We start from the raw sequence: 17,086 nt of genomic DNA, 5'->3' as shown, positions 1-17,086 counted from the left end.
TAAGAATCTTCAGGTTCTTTAATAGATGCCCTTTTGAAATTTTCAATGATTTGTATCATCATTATTCTTTTGGTTTAGGATAGAGTATGTTTCAATTGTACTAATCTTTGTACAGTATAAGCCAGAAGACAAAGTTGGTAATTTTTCTATAATATACTTCTGGCCAGAGACATTCTTTGCAATACAAAGATATTCAACATTCATTTCATCTATTGTCTCAACGTGATATCCATTCTGATGGATATCTTTAAAACTCAACATATTTATTTGGGGACTTGGAAGAAATAATATATCATGTATAATAAGTTTTGTTCCCTTAGACAAAAATATAGTGGCTCTTCCGAAGCCTTCAATCAAAATTATATTCCCAAAATTTATAAAAATATTTGCCTTTTCCCTATGCAAATAAGAAATTTATTTCTGATATTTTAGTATGGCATGGGTTATTCCACTATAGATCACACAAATATCTTCATGATTAGTCTTTAATCCAAATATAATTTGAAAAATATCCATATTATTCTCAATAATATGATATAAGTAATAGATATTATAGTAAATATTATTATTAAAATATGACTTATACTTTATTTGCAAGAATTGCATTAACATGAGCACAGTAGATAATACAAACAATAAAAATCAAAATATTCAAGTTTCTACATATCCATAGCAAATCAAGTGATTTATTCTCCTTCGGGGAGTACAAAGAAATCAGCTACACCAAATGCATGAATTCAACATTATCTTCAGAAATAAAATTTGCTTCAGCATTTTTTCTGTCTTCTTTAGGAAGGCTTGATAAAGCTCAACCAGATGTTTTGGCCACGACCTTTTTTCACGCTTAGCCTGGTGGAAGTTCGTCTTATTCACTTCTGAGAATGGAGTAGAACTAGTAGGTCAGTTCTCATGGTTTCTCACTCCCGTTATGTTGCTCGACTGCAAGAAGAAGTGCAATTAATTCAGAATATTTTCTGAATTCCATCTCTCGATATTGTTGCTGCAAGAGATTATTCGAGGCATAGAATGTATAAAAAGTCTTCTCCAGTATATCATATTCAATGAGATTATCTCCACATAGTTTCAATAGCAAAATAATTTTATACATAGTAGAATTATACTCATTGATAGATTTAAAATATCGTAGCCTTAAATGAGTCCAATCATAATGTGCTTGTGGCAGAACGATCATCTTCTGGTGGTTATATCTATCTTTCAGATTATTCCACAACATAAGTGAATTTTTAACAGTGAAATATTCTATATTTAAACTTTTATCGAGGTGATAACGTAGGAATATTATTACTTTGGCACGATCTTGATTTGATACCTGATCTTTATCTTTGATGGTATATGTCAGACTATCGCAATAAGATGAATTTCAACATCAACCGCCCCAAGATAGGTATGTTTTGCCCGATACATCCAAGGCTACAAATTCAAATTTAGAAAGATTTGTCATTATTTAAGAAAAAGAAAGTCCATACCTTTGATGCTATCAAAGTATTTGCTCGACTTCTATAAAGAGTGATATATTATTCTGTTAGACCATCCGCAACGGAGCAAGCATACAAAGCAGACATCAAATACATGTACACTAGACAACGCAATAATAACGAGATTAGAAGCACTAACCTCTTGAAATAGTTGCACAAGCCTTCCAGACAACAAGAATCCAGAGCTGCAGTCTTCTGCTATTTGCCTAGTAAAACTTTGGACGATTTTGCTATTGGGTGAGCAAGAACAATACAACTGAAAGGTAAGTTATTAGGTGAAACTAGTCTTCCTTTAATAGACCCGAAATTAAGCCACAATAAGGGCTCAAAAAACGTGTAGGATTCTGCAAGTAGAATCCTACTCTAACTCAAAAGGATAACTTTTCTCCCGAGCTACTTTTTATCCAAGTCTGTCCAGATTTTTACTAGGTATAGCAGGGACCACGGAAATAATAAGAGGCTACTAATTATAGTATTAATTCAAAATTAGCATGAATTAATTCTTACTATAATTAATTGTAATTTATTCCACTAAAAAATTGCAATTGAACTCCTCAATATGAATTTCGAAAATTCATTAACACTTATTTTAACTCCCCTTGTTAAGATTTCAAATACCAGTTAATTAAATTAAATCACTGAAAATCTAATTCAATTAACTAATTAAATCCTTTATAATTCCGCTTAAACGATTTCATGTGACGGATACAAAATCCACTGGCCGTGTTTTCACATGAAAACTTATAAGCTTACATAAAGGGTATCATCTAACTTAAAACCGAGTCATGGATTCCATCAACTAATTATTATTCACAAATGTTATTCGTTATTATCCAATCTATTAAGCATATACTAAGTCTAAATAGAGTTGTACCTTTTGATAAATCAAAACAATAAATAAATTACATTGATCATAATAATTATATCAAGATTAGGAGTATAAGCTCATTTAATGAATTAGAAAAAATATTTTATACATTCAGTACAAAAACATATTTTCTCTACTTGGTCCATTCAATATACACTGAGTATACTAGCACAAGAAGTTGGAGTAAAACTACTCTCATAATCAAGACAAATTATATGATAATCTTATGCTACAATCATCAAGATATTTTTTCCAACAATATCTTTGATTGTGAACATAGTTTATTAATTATGAGAAGCAACAATTTAATCTTCTGTGCATGAGCTAAGACTCCATATACTAAATTGTCTACTACATAACTAAAAGGACACCCATGTAACAAATGATCTATTTAAAATAGTACTTTATTGAATTGAATAAATTAAATAAACAATTGTTCCATAAAGAATAAAATATAATACTATGTCTAAACCGCATGGTTAATAGTATATCCCAATATATTCAACTTCAAACTGATATATAAATGAATTATTTTGGCTCTTTATTTATAGAAGAAAGGAAGTTGATGCGAGGCTTTTTACTGAAAGGCTTTTCTGGAGTTGCTTGTAAGTTGCTCGCATGAACTACTTGTAAGTTATTTGCATGAGCTACTTGCAAGCTGTTTGCTTTAATTAGAAAGCTGCCACAAAATTTTTCTAGAGCTGCGTGCAAGTTGTCTGTATGTGCTACTTGCAAGTTGCTTGCATGAGCTAATGCAAGCTACTTGGTTGATTGCAAACTTCTTCAAATAGCTTTATGAGTAGGAGTGGACATCCATAATATAGTGTATTCATAACAATAATCTTATATTTTTATGTAACTGTCATGTGTAAACATACTCTTATTAACATATCAAGGGGAAAACACATCACGTGTTTAGTTGTTCGCAGCACGTACCACACAAATCTTTTTTTCTATTGGGTGTGCTTAGCATTGTACAATACAATGCACTACTCATTAGTGACAATCTCATAAGCAAAATAATTAAAAGCATAAGTGTAATGATCCGACCGGTCGTTTTGAGCTTTTGCACTTTGCTCGCCAGTTCTCGGATATGACTTGCCCTGTGTGGTGTATTATAACTTATGTAAATCGTTGGTGTTGAGTTTCAGGTTAATCAGAATGAATTTGGAAGAACAGTCTCCGTTGAAAGCTTAAAATTTGAAATGTTTGACCAAGATTTGACCTTTTTTGTATTTGATATCGGATTGGAATTTTTATGGTTTGGTTAGCTCCGTTAGGTGATTTGGGACTTAGGAGCATGATCGGAATGCATTTTGAAAGTCCGTGGAAGGTTTAGGCTTGAATTGGCGAAATTGAAATTTCGGCATTTTCTGGTTGATAGGTGAGATTTTGATATCGGGGTCGGAATGGAATTCCGGAAATAGGAGTAGGTCCATTGTGTCATTTGTGATATGTGTTCAAAATTTCAAGTCATTCGGATGAGGTTTGATAGTGATCAAATTCGGAATTCTGAAGTTTTGGAATTCTTAGGCTTGAATTCGAGAGTGATTTGATGTTTTGATGTTGTTTTGAGTGTTTTGAAGGTTGGAATGAGTTTTAATTATGTTATGGGGTGTGTTGGCATGTTTGGTCGGGGTCCCATAAGGCTCAGATATGTTTTGGAAGAGTTTTTAGAAGATTTTGGCGTTTTGAGCATAAGCATGTAATGATCCAAAGGTCCATTTTTAGTTCTAAAATCGAAATTTGATTTTGAGACTTCCGAAATTTTGATAATGAATTATAGGAGTGATCTGGAAAGTTTGGTCTAATTTCACCAAGTCGCGATTGGGTTTTTGACGTGAATCATGAGTTAATTGTTTAACGAGCGAAATGGATATCGCACTAAGCAAATGAGCTCTGAATTGAGTTTTGATTGAAGGACTATGTTCGTATCATTATTTGTGACTCATAGGAACAAGAATCATCGAATTTCGAGTTCGTATGATGGAGTTGGAGCCTTTTTAGTGAAATTAAAGATTGCTTGTGCATCAGATCTGGTGTGTGTCGTGCCCCGTTTTTCTCGCGAAATCGGGTTTAGGACATTTGGGAGGACAACTTGTTCCCTTTTGGGAATTGGGTTTGAATTTGAGAGTTGCCACCTAATGATTAAAGTGCATTAGGACACTAGGAAGGAATTGATCTAGAAAACCAGAGATTGGGTAAGGGCTAGAAATTATCCCGAGGGGAAGGTGTTAGGCACCTCTCAAAATCCACTAGTGTGGTTCCCGGCATGCTACAATTGTGACATTAAGTAACAATTAGGCAAATAAAAGTTTCAATATAAGGGGTTTTCACGTAATGTTTGCAAATAGATTAAAGTTTAAAGAAAACAAAAGGAAGCTGAATTTTTGAGGAAACAGTTTGAAAATTCTGAAAAATAAACAAGTAAAGGGAGATGGGAGTCCTAGGTTTACAAATAATATGGATCACCCCACACAACATCCGGTAATCACTCCTCAAAGAGGGCTACACGAAATGTTATCGTGTGGTCATCATATCCATATCTACCCTTTCCCACCTGCTTAAGGTATTAAAGCACGGAATGGTTTCGTTACTTATTGCATGCTACTACCCGCCCCATTCCTATCAGTCCCGAAGGTACTTGAGACTACTAATCCTAAAAGGAAAGGGGTATGAGGTTTTGCAGTTTTAAAGGACAAAATTCTAAAGCGACAATCAAAACATATATAGCAAGTATTGGGAAAGCATGTAAATAGATACGACTCAAATAAACCTCCTTAAAATCAAAGAAAGCATATAGCTTTAGCATGTTTTACACGTACTGATTAGGGTCTGATTAAACTTAAAAGGTAAAAGTAGGCTGATTTATCATATATTTTCAGATAAGAAGTCAGAATTAGACCTGCCCGCTGGTTGTAATTATCAAAGACTAGCTCAGTTATAACTTTTACCCTAAAGCTTGCCTAGGTGTTAGGCGAAACCTATAGTCATGATATCTATTAGTTTCAGAAATAAAGCAGTAAACTGATTACAGGAAGGTTGCAAGTTTTTTACCAAGTTCTGCAGATTAAACTTAAAATGAGCGAGGCGATTCAGATTTGATTGATAGTTCCTATAGGCATATTTTCTAGCCATTGTTAATTTAAAACACTGTCATCGACGTACAGGAATCCTATAGGCAAGTCATCTATATGAAGTCGATTGTTTAAGCCTATAAACTCATTTGCCTAGTGATAGATGGAGGTGCAAAATGCAGGAAGTCCTATAGGCATATTATCTATATGATAATGCAGCAGTGCAGAAACCTATAGACATGGTCTCTATATAATGTACAAGTGCAGAAACCTATAGACATGGTCTCTATATGATGCAGAAGTGCAGAAACTTATAGACATGGTATCTATATGAAATGTAGAAGTGCAAAAAACTTATAGACATGGTATCTATATGAAATGCAGAAGTGCAAAAGCTGAAAGCAGGATACGTGAATGCAGAAGTATAGTAATCCCCTATGAACATGGTATCTACCCATTTGCATGCACGATTGACCCTCCCTTTTTCACTAACAGCCCCAAAAGTTATTATAAATTATTACAGCCCAGAATGAATAAGAAAAGCAAAATTACATCAGAAATTAAAGTACAACCAAGGGGAGCCTAATTCAGACTCCAGGTCTGAAATATGAGATGAACCAACTCCAAAGATCAGTATCCCAAGCCTTTCTCTTATTTGGATGTTTTAGAGTTCCCTAAGAGCCTCAAATGGACTCCGAGCAGTGCTCACACTCAAACACATATAGGATTAAGAACATAGTGCAGTGTGGAAGGGCCAGCCCTCAAGTATCCAAGTTCAGAGAGAACTCAAGGTCCCAAGGCAAGGCTTATAGAAGGGGAGGGGAGCTTAGAAGCTAAGAGTAAGTGTAAGTGCAGAGTTTGGAAATGGGGAAAGGGGAAGTGGTAGAAAAACAGGGATAGGCTAGTGGGCATAAGGAAGTGCTGGCACACCCCACAATCCTGTTAGAACACATTATTTTAGGAGTCAGGATCCTCTAAGGGATCAAGTCCAGACATGAACAATAACTTGCATAATGTCATGTCATGAACTACAACTCAAATCACATAGAGGGGAATAGGGGTACAGGGATTCATAGCAGAAACAAGTAAAAGAAATTAACATGCTAATTAAACATTCAACTCTATATAGACAGTAAAGTAGACATGGATGTAAAGGCTATAAGTGAACACATTGGGATGATGCTGAAGCTAAAACTAGAACATACCAGTCTCAAAGAAACAAGTGAAAGAAAGCAGTAGTCTTGCAAAGCCAAAGTGCAAACAGGCAGTCAGAATGCTAAGATCTTAGAGAAGAATCGTGAGGTTGTAAGGGTGAAGTATGAAGTGTAAAAGTGTTGAACTGAAGGTCTGTTAAAGTGCAGAAGGGTCGTGCCCTTTTATAGTATAGAAAGCAAGCAGAAATAGGTATGAAAATAGTTTGAAAATCAATTTCACAAGGTTTCCCCCTAATTAAGTGATTCTGACTTCAAACGGGCAAAACTAATTAAGGAAATGGATTCATCAAACACTTTTTCAAATCAGCATAAAAGGGGTAAATACATAAAGGTCTATTTAAGGACAGAGTTTTGACAGCACACGGTTTGTGCAAATAAGGAAAGGAAATCAGTTAACAGCCAAGAAAATTGAAAATTGAAGATTTCGTATGAATGAACCAAGTCAGAAAGATGGGAAAGATTTCAACTTAAGGAAAATCAGTGCCAATCAATTAGACTTATTAAAAGGAATTCTGAATCAGTCACCAGTTGGAAAACCATTCTGAAGAAAGATTTCTCATATATAAAAGCATACAGACACGTTAAAATGAAGAAATTTGTCATGTTATTCAGAAGAGTCTAGTGTAGGAGAATCAGAATTGTATGCAAACAAAAGAAGTTCACACTTAGTTTATAGACCCAGAAATAAGTCTGAACGAGCCAAGGGTCCTCAACAGAACCCTAGTTTGATCATATGACCAAACTCGGAGGAAAACCCCCCCAAATTCTAAGGTTTCCGACTCGAGTCAAATACAGTGATGAGGAGGCAATAGGCTCAGAGATTTCCTTTCAGAATCTCATGAGAAGACAAGCAGATACAAATAATATTCGAAGCAGACAGAGCGTAGGAGCATAATGAGAGAATAGTCACAACAGTAGAAGAAACATGTTTAAGAAAACCATTTAGAAAGGACTTAAACAGAGTTCAGTAGAAGGCAAACAAAACTTAAGAACTCAGTAGGAGATACATACAGTAGAAGAACACAAAAATACCGGAAAAGCATAGCAAAAGATCGTATAGGAAGATACAGCAAGATAAACATACGAGCATAGTACAAAACACAGTAGAAAAACGAAGCACAGAAGAACATGCATGATAAAGGAAAACATAAGAACATGGTAGAAGAGCATGCGTGGTAGAAAAGAAAACATTAGAACATAGTATAGACAAATACACACAACGAAAAGAAGAAGAAAAGTCAGAGAAACATTTTAAGCTTTTTAGAAAAACCCTAAATCGGAAAGAAGAAATTTTTGAAAGAAAAATTAGGAAAACGTTTAAAAAACTCAAGTAGACCACAGATATAGAACATATTTAAGAAAACAATCATAGAAAACCTCGAATAGCTAGGGTTTCAGAGGAACCCTAAAGCGAGAAAGGCTTGGAAAATGTCTGATCTGAGTCGAATAAGTCAGAAATAGGCTCATAATGCTTGGATATGCCGGAGCAAGGACGGAGAGGCCATAGAACCTCGAATCGGAGAGGATCTGAATGGACACCATTGAGGTCAGACCTCAAAACTTCGAACACCAAGTGTTTAAGAGCAGAGGGAGATGAGTTTAAGCTATCCATGGCCTGACAGGCCATGGATTCCAGCGAGCTGAAGGTAGAAGACAGTAGGAGATAATTAGGGTTTCAAAAACCTTCGAGAGAGTTTGAGAGATGAGAGGATTTAGAGGCGGCAGTTGGTGAGAAATGGGATAGGGTTGGGTGATGTTTGGGAATTAAAAAGGAAAGGGGAAATTCTGGTCGTTGATCGAAATGATCAACGGCCTGGATCAAAAGGGAAACCAGGCGGGTTGGATAAGCGGGTTAGGGGCGGGTCATTTTAGGAATTGGGCTGACCCATTTGTATTTGAAATTGGGGTTAATTGGGGCTGATTTTAGGCTATAATTGAAATGAAATAGGGCTAGTATTTAAATAACCACTTTTCCCTTTTATTTTTATAAAAATAGTAAAATAATTTTTGAAAACAAATTAAAAGTACTAAATTAATTAATAATGTATAAATATTAATCCAAAAATACTAGAATCAATTTTGTAATTATAAACGTAATTAAATCCTAAGATAGGCTAAAATTGTAATTATATGCAATTTAGCTTTAAAATACTAAATAAATTTGTAAAAAATGCGTAAAAATTACCTTAGCTATATTTTGGTATAAATGTGAGAATAAAATAAGTTATTCACCAAAATGATGATTTTGTACGGCTAAAATATGCAATAAATTAATTAAAAAATCTTTTAAAAATTAGGAAAAAAATACTAAAACACTTGGGCATACTTATATATTCATATATATGCTATTTTGAAAGTATTTTGCATATATAAAATGCATAGGGAAAAATTGGGTATCAACACCTGCCCCTCTTTACCTAGGAAGGATGAAAGAGTTGTCGGGTAAAGATGTGATGGCCAATTTGACCGAACGAAATGGTTTGAAGAGGTTGACTGTGCTTTGGTTCCTGAGCTGCCTACATATCCCTGGTCTTACAGGAATCAGGCCATATGTAGTTCAGGATTCTCAGCGGAATATGCCGATGGAGATTTTTCAAGAACGGACGAGATATTCGGGTTGGGATGGAGGGTAGAGCTGTGGGAACTGGAGCGGGGTCGCTCCTGCTGAGACGGCTGTTGCTCGCTGATTTACCTACAAATAAGCAATACAAGTGTATATTGTGCGTAAATTTAAACATGATGCAAGTTCCCGTTGGACCATGAATGTTGTCTTTGGACGGTTAGGATGTCGTCCTTGGACCATGATGTCTTGGGCCATGAAGCGTATTATAAAGGATTCACGGGCCATGAAATGATGTTCTCAGGCTATAAGAATGATGCCTCTGAACCATGATGTCGTTGAATAATAATATGCAAAAGATAAAAGGGGTCCTCAGGCCATGAAATGGCGTTCTCGGGCTATGAAAATGGTGCCTCTGAACAATGATGCCTTTGGATAATTTGGCGATCTTTCAGCCCATGAGATGCAATAGGTGGAGATCTTTCAGCCAATGCAAGGTATAAATGAAGTGGCAATATTTCAACCATGCAAGATATACATGAAGCGGCGATATTTCAGCCATGCAGATGTAAATAAAAGTGGCGATCTTTCAGACATGCGAGATAGAGGTAGAGCTTAACCTCGGAAGGCAGAATAGTAGCCTTATGCAATGCAAAGAATGCAGATGGAGACAGAACTTAGTCTCAGAAGGCAGAATGGTAGCCTTATACAATGCAGAGAATGCAGATGGAGGTAGAGCTTAACCTCGGAAGGCAGAATGGTAGCCTTATACAATGCAGAGAATGCAGATGGAGGTAGAGCTTAACCTCGAAAGGCAGAATGGTAGCCTTATGCAATGTAGAGAATGCAGATGGAGGTAGAGCTTAACCTTGAAGGCAGATGGTAGCCTTATGCAATGCAGAGAATGCATATGGAGGTAGAGCTTAACCTCGGAAGGCAAAATGGTAGCCTTATGCAATGCAGAGAATGTAGATGGAGGTAGAGCTTAACCTCGGAAGGCAGAATGGTAGCCTTATGCAATGCAGAAAATGCAGATGGAGGTAGAGCTTAACCTTGGAAGACAAAATGGTAGACTTGTGCAGGAAGTAAAATGGCAAATGGCAATAGAGTTTTCTTAGCTGATAGCGGATTACGATATTGCGAATGCTGGGGATACTGTGTCTGCTGGGGACACTGCGTGCGGATAGTAGCTGTGAGTAAGTGCAACGGTTCTGAGAGTTGTATTTCTGAGCAATGTGAGTCTCGTGAGTGTATAGTATATTTGATGATTTTGCAACTCAAGTGCCTGCATCCAAAGAAAAATCATGAGTTTTAAAAAAGGGGAGGTTAGTTCGTATTCCCGCTGGCTCTGCTTGACCCGCTCGGCTCTGTTCTGGTGATACTGTACGTATCATTGGGGTATCGTTGCTAAACAAGACAATTTTAGTAATGAACATGCATGATTTAGTAAAAGCATAATATAAGTGCATAATTAAGAATAATTTTCTTTAGATGAACCAACGACTGCGATGTGGTTCAAGACATTGCAACTTCGCTTGCTCCGGAATTTTGAGGGTCCTCCTCAAAATGCTGCCCGAGTTTACTGGGTTGCTGCTTCTGACGGCTGCTTGTGGTGAATGGGTGAAATCACTTCGGAATTTTGAGGGTCCTCCTCAAAATTCTGCCCCAGTTTCTAATTGCGGGGGGAAATAAAAAATTTATTGAATTGTGACCGAACCCATAGGGCTGCCTACGTATCCCCTCTTAAACGGGAATCAGGTCAGGCGTAGTTCAAATTACATCATATAGGAAAGCATAAAAATTACACATGGTAACGCTTGACTACATCTGAATTAATTGGCTTTGGCCAGACTTCTCCGTCCATTTCTGCAAGTATGAGGGCTCCTCCTGTCAGTACCCAGTGGACCATGTACAGACCCTGCCAGTTGGGAGAGAACTTCTCTTTGGCCTCGTCCTAATGCGGGAAAATCTTCTTTAGCACCAGCTGCCCCGGTGTGAATTGTCTTGGCTTGACTCTTTTGTTGAAGGCTTTGGACATTCTGTTCTGATAAAGCTAACCGTGGCAAACTGCATTCATTCTCTTTTCGTCTATAAGAGCTAGCTACTCATAACGACTCTTCACCCATTCTGCATTGTCGAGTTCTGCTTCCTGTATGATCCTTAAGGAAGGAATTTCTATCTCGGTAGAAATGACCGCCTCTGTACCATAAACCAGTATATAGGGAGTCGCCCCGGTTGATGTGTGGACTATGGTGCGATACCCTAATAAAGCAAATGATAACTTCTCGTGCCACTGCTTATGCTTCTCTATCATTTTCCTTAGTATCTTCTTGATATTCTTATTGGCGGCCTCTACGGCTCCGTACATCTGAGGTCTGTAGGCTGTAGAATTCTTGTGTTTGATCTTGAAGGTTTCACACATGGCTTTCACCAAATCACTGTTGAGATTGGAACCATTATCAGTAATGATTGATTCCGAAATTTCGAAACACAACGATACGGTCGTGGACAAAGTCTGCCATAACTTTCTTAGTCATTGCCTTGTATGATGCTGCTTCAACCCATTTGGTGAAATAATCAATTGCCATCAGGATGAATTTGTGCCCATTTGATGCGGCAGGTTCGATTGGTCCGATAACATCCATTCTCCAAGCGGCGAACGGCCATGGTGAGCTTGCTGCATTAAGCTTGTTTAGAGGCACCTTTATCATATCTGCATGTATCTAACAGTGGTGGCACTTCCGGACATACTGGATACAGCCTGTTTTCATAGTCATCCAAAAATAACCAGCTCGGAGTATCTTCTTGGCTAAAACAAAGCCATTCATATGTGGCCCGCAGGTCCCAACATGGATTTTTTCTAGTAATTTAGATGCTTCATTTACGTCCACACACCTTAGTAATCCCAAATCAGAAGTCCTCATGTATAGGATTCCTTCGATGTGAAAGAAATTGTTGGATAACCTCCGAAGCGTGCGCTTCTGAATAGCGTTTGCGAGCTCTGGGTATTCTCCTTTCGCCAAGTATTCCTTGATATCATGAAACCAAGGTTTTCCATCCACTTCTTCTTCGACGTGAGCACAGTAAGCTGGCTGATCGTAGATCATTACTGGAATAGGGTCAATGAAATTCTTATCTGGATGTTGTATCATGGATGATAGGGTAGCCAATGCATCGGCAAACTTGTTTTGGACTCTGGGAACATGCTGGAACTCTATTTTTGTGAACCTCTTTCTCAACTCCTGTACGTGATGCAGATAAGGGAGTATCTTAGAGTTCTTGGTCGCCTATTCTTCTCGGACCTGATGTATAAGCAAGTCTGAATCCTCGATCACTAGCAACTCTTGAATGTTCATGTCAATGGCCATCTTGAGTCCCAAGATGCAGGCCTCGTACTCAGCCATGTTATTGGTGTAAGGGAATTTGAGTTTGGCAGACACCGGATAATGCTGACCGGTTTCTGACACTAGGACTGCTCCTATGTCAACTCCTTTGAAATTTGCTGCTCCATCGAAAAACATTCTCCAACCATCATAGGATTCTGAAATGTCTTCTCCTATGAATGATATCTCTTCATCAGGAAAATAAGTCTTTAAGGATTCGTATTCTCCGTCCATGGAATTCTCGGCAAGATGATCTGCCAAAGCCTGTCCCTTGATTGCTTTCTGAGTTACATAGATAATGTCGAATTCACTCAGCAGGATTTGCCACTTGGCTAGCTTGCCAATAGGCATGGGCTTCTGAAAGATGTACTTCAACGGATCCATCCTTGATATGAGATATGTGGTATAAGCACAGAAATAGTGCCTCAACTTCTGAGCTACCCAAGTCAGAGCACAACAGGTGCATTCTAATAGAGAATACCGGGCCTCGTAAGGGGTGAACTTCTTGCTAAGATAGTAGATGGTCTACTCCTTCCTCCCCGTTTCATCATGTTGCCTAAGAACACAACCGAACGCTCCATCTAGCACTGCAAGGTAGAGTAATAGGGGTCTACCCGGCTAGGGCGGGACCAAAACTGGCGGTGTGGACAGGTACTCCTTGATTCTGTCGAAGGCCCTCTGGCAGTCATCAATCCATTTGGTAGCGGCGTCTTTCTTCAACATCTTAAAGATTGGCTCACAGATGACAGTAGATTGAGCTATGAACCGGCTGATGTAGTTGAGTCTCCCCAAGAAACTCATTACTTCTTTCTTGTTCTTTGGCAGTGGAAATTCTTGAATAGCTTTGACCTTTGATGGATCCAGTTCTATTCCTCGGTGACTCACAATGAACCCAAGTAGTTTTCTGGCAGGAACCCCAAATTCACATTTTGCGGGATTCATCTTCAAGTTGTACCTTCTAAGTCTATTGAAGAACCTCCTCAAATCTTCCATGTGATCAGTGGCTTTCTTGGATTTGATGATGACATCATCTACATACAGTTCGATCTCTTTATGTATCATATCATGGAAAATGGTAGTCATGGCCCTTATGTAGGTGGCCCCATCATTCTTTAACCCGAACGACATCATCTTGTAACAGTACATTCCCCACGGCATAATGAAAGCAGTTTTCTCAGCGTCTTTTTCATCCATCCAGATCTGATGATACCTAGCAAAACAATCCACGAATGATTGCAACTCGTGCTTGGCGCAATTGTCAATCAGGATGTGTATGTTTGGCAAAGGGATGTCGTCTTTTGGACTAGCCCGGTTGAGATCCCGGTAGTCGACACAGACTCTGACCTTCCCTTCCTTCTTTGGCACTGGCACGATGTTGGCTAACCATGTAGGATATTCTACTACCCTGAGAACCTTAGCTTTGACTTGCTTAGTGACTTCTTCCTTGATTTTCAAACTTATGTCAGGCTTGAACTTTCTGAGTTTCTACTTTACCGGTAGACATGTCGAATCAGTTGGCAGTTTGTGAGCCATAATAGATGTTCTTAGACCAGTCATGTCATCATACGACCAAGCGAATATGTCTTCATATTCCCTTAGGAATTCTGTGTATTCCTTCTTTTCTGATGGCGATAAGTGGACACTGATTCTCATTTCTTTGACATTCTCTGCATCTCCTAGGTTAACAATCTCTGTCTCATCCAGGTTGGACTTAGGTTTGTTCTCAAAATTTTCAATCTCTTTAACAATCTCTTCTGGTATGTTATCTTCCTCTGAATCTATGTCCGTTTGTTGCGTTGTCTCGTTGCATGTCACAGTCATTGGTTCATCAAGATAGGTAAGGGTAATGCTGCATAAGCAAAGTAATGAGAGAAAATAATAAGAGTAAAATTTGTAGGGAAATGGAAATGTTTTTCTAAATTCCATAACTGTTTTGAATATTGAAGATCTTATTGCGAAAATTCAAAAAATGCGAAAGGAAAATCAACTAGAAAAATGAAAGATAGTACATGATGCTTTGTTCAGCCTTGCTACCTCGAGGCTTTCCGGGCTCTGGTGGTTCTGATGGTCCAATTGTTAAGGCATGCTCCTCGGCTTACGGCTTGTATATAAGAGCCTTCCTCCCCCTCCTCTTTGAAAATGACACAGCAATCCATGTCATCATCTTCCACGAATAAATCCCTCATTGTTGCCAGTGCTTCCTCTTTTTACGACCCATATATAACATCGGCTGGCTGGAAAGTCTTCTAAATGGGGTATCGGCTGCTTTAGTGGGTAGTAAGGGTCGCGCCATGGTGGCGACCAGTTGTTGAATTCCTTCCAAGTATACTTGTATCCTAGACCAAAAGTGGTGCCATGTTTCTTCAGTTTGATCGGCTTGGCGATTCCTTGGAGGTCCTTGCCAAGTCCCTTGCCAGGCTCATATCCGCTCCAGTTCAATATGCTTTCATTTTTGTTGTCCCACCATTTGTCTTTGTCAACGGCGTTGACTCGCTTGATGTGGTGATAGGTTTCCCCGCCTATCTTTTTCCTTCCTCCAATCGCTGGGATGGTTTGGCGACTGTATATGGGATTGCTACCGTCACCGTGAATGATTACCTCTTGGTGGTTCCACTCAAATTTCACCACCTGATGCAGTGTTGACGCTACGTCCCTAGCGGCATGAATCCACGGCCGTCCCAACAGCAAGTTGTAAGATGCCGGCACATCTATTACTTGAAATTCAACATCAAACCAAGTATGCCCCATCTGCAAACACAAGCTAATTTCCCCAATAGTGGACCTTTAGGAACCGTCGAAAGTTTTGACGTTGATGGCCCTGTCCTTGATCTCATGCAGACTCTTTCCTAATGTTCTGAGTGTTACCAACGGACAAATATTGAGGCTGGACCCACCGTTAATCAAGATTTTGGTGATGAAATAATCCTCTCACTGTACAGTGATGTGTAGCACCTTGTTGTGACTCAACCCTTCTGGTGGCAATTCATCTTCATGAAAAGTGATCTTGTGACTCTCCGATACCTGCCTACCATGTTTGCCATTTCTCCTCCAGTGATGTTGCTCGGTACATATGCCTCACTCAGCACCTTCAACAAGGCATTCCTGTGTGAATCGGAGCTTTGCAGCAAAGCTAGGATAGAGATTTGTGCCGGTGTTTTGTTCAACTGATCGATGACTAAGTACTCATTTGCTTGTATTTTTCTCCAGAGATCGGGCCCAGCTTCAGTGATGGTTGGCCGTCTAAAGGCCTGCTTGCTTGATTCAGCCAAATGTTTCGGGGTGTATACTCTGCCGGTTCTTGTCATACCCTGTGTTGGGACTGCTTCTCCGGATTTGACTTTCCCTTTCCTTCTTGCCTCGGCTGTGTAGTCCCAAGGTATGGCATTTGTATGGAATGGAATTATAGCCGAGATTGCTACTAGAATGGGCACCTTTACTCCGAACGGAGCCTGTATTTTGGAAGGCAAGACCGCAACCTTAAATGGTTCAGGTACATTTTCCGGGGACCCAAACTCAACCTCAATCGGTGCTGGCGTCTTTGCAGAGGATGGTGTTTCAAACTCAAGTTGTATGGACATGTTCACCTTATCGTCCCCAGAAGGCTAAATCTGGAGTACAATCGGATTAAGGGTGACTGTTGGTTTCTTTGGATTGTCGCCTTCTGTGATCAAACCTATTGACCCCTTGGGGTCCCAATCGTCCTCTATTTTAATCATGTGAATGCCTCCACCCGTGTGGTCTGGTACAGGGTTATTGCGTACATTCTAAGCGGGCTCCTTTGCCACAATAATCTTGTTATCAATCAGTGCTTGGATTTTATCTTTCAGAGAGCGGCATTCATCAATGGTATACCCTTTCATGCCAGAATGGGATGCATAGGTTAGGATTGACCCATTAGGAAGGGTTTTCAGGAGTTATAGCGGAGATGAGGATGACATAAACATCAGCTTTGAGCCTTTCATACAGCTAGTCAATTGGTTCGGCAATGATGGTATATTGTTTGGGAGGTCTGCGGTCGAAATTTAGTCGGGGTCTAGGAAAGTTTTGGCGAGTGGGAGGTGATTGATAGTGATAGGGTTGAGTATCGTAGGCTTGGTAGACATGTGCGGGTTGGGAATATCTGGGTGAAGTAGGTTGATATGTGGTAGGTGGAGGTGATTGGTAAGTAGGTGGTGGAGTTTTGTAAGAGGGCGAGGGTTCTTGGTAATTTGGGGTAGGTTGATATAGGAGTGGAGGCATCGGGTAGGTTTGGTATTTGATAGGGGACTTGGTTCTCTGTGCAACCATCACGGCGCTCACGTCCCTTTTCTTGGTCATGCCACCAGACTGTAGAGCCTTGTTGGTAGCCTGCAAAGCCTCAAAGTTTGTGACCATACCACTTTTGATGCCTTCCTCGATCCTCTCACCTAGCTTGATGATGTCGGAAAATTTCTAGCTTCCAATCAACATCAACCTTTCATAGTACTGAGGGTCTTGAGCTCAGACGAA

The sequence above is a fragment of the Nicotiana sylvestris genome, chromosome 5, assembly GCF_000393655.2.
Source record: "Nicotiana sylvestris chromosome 5, ASM39365v2, whole genome shotgun sequence".
Lineage (NCBI taxonomy): Eukaryota > Viridiplantae > Streptophyta > Magnoliopsida > Solanales > Solanaceae > Nicotiana > Nicotiana sylvestris.
The sequence above is the reverse complement of the archived record's forward strand: the minus strand, read 5'-3'. Positions refer to the sequence as shown.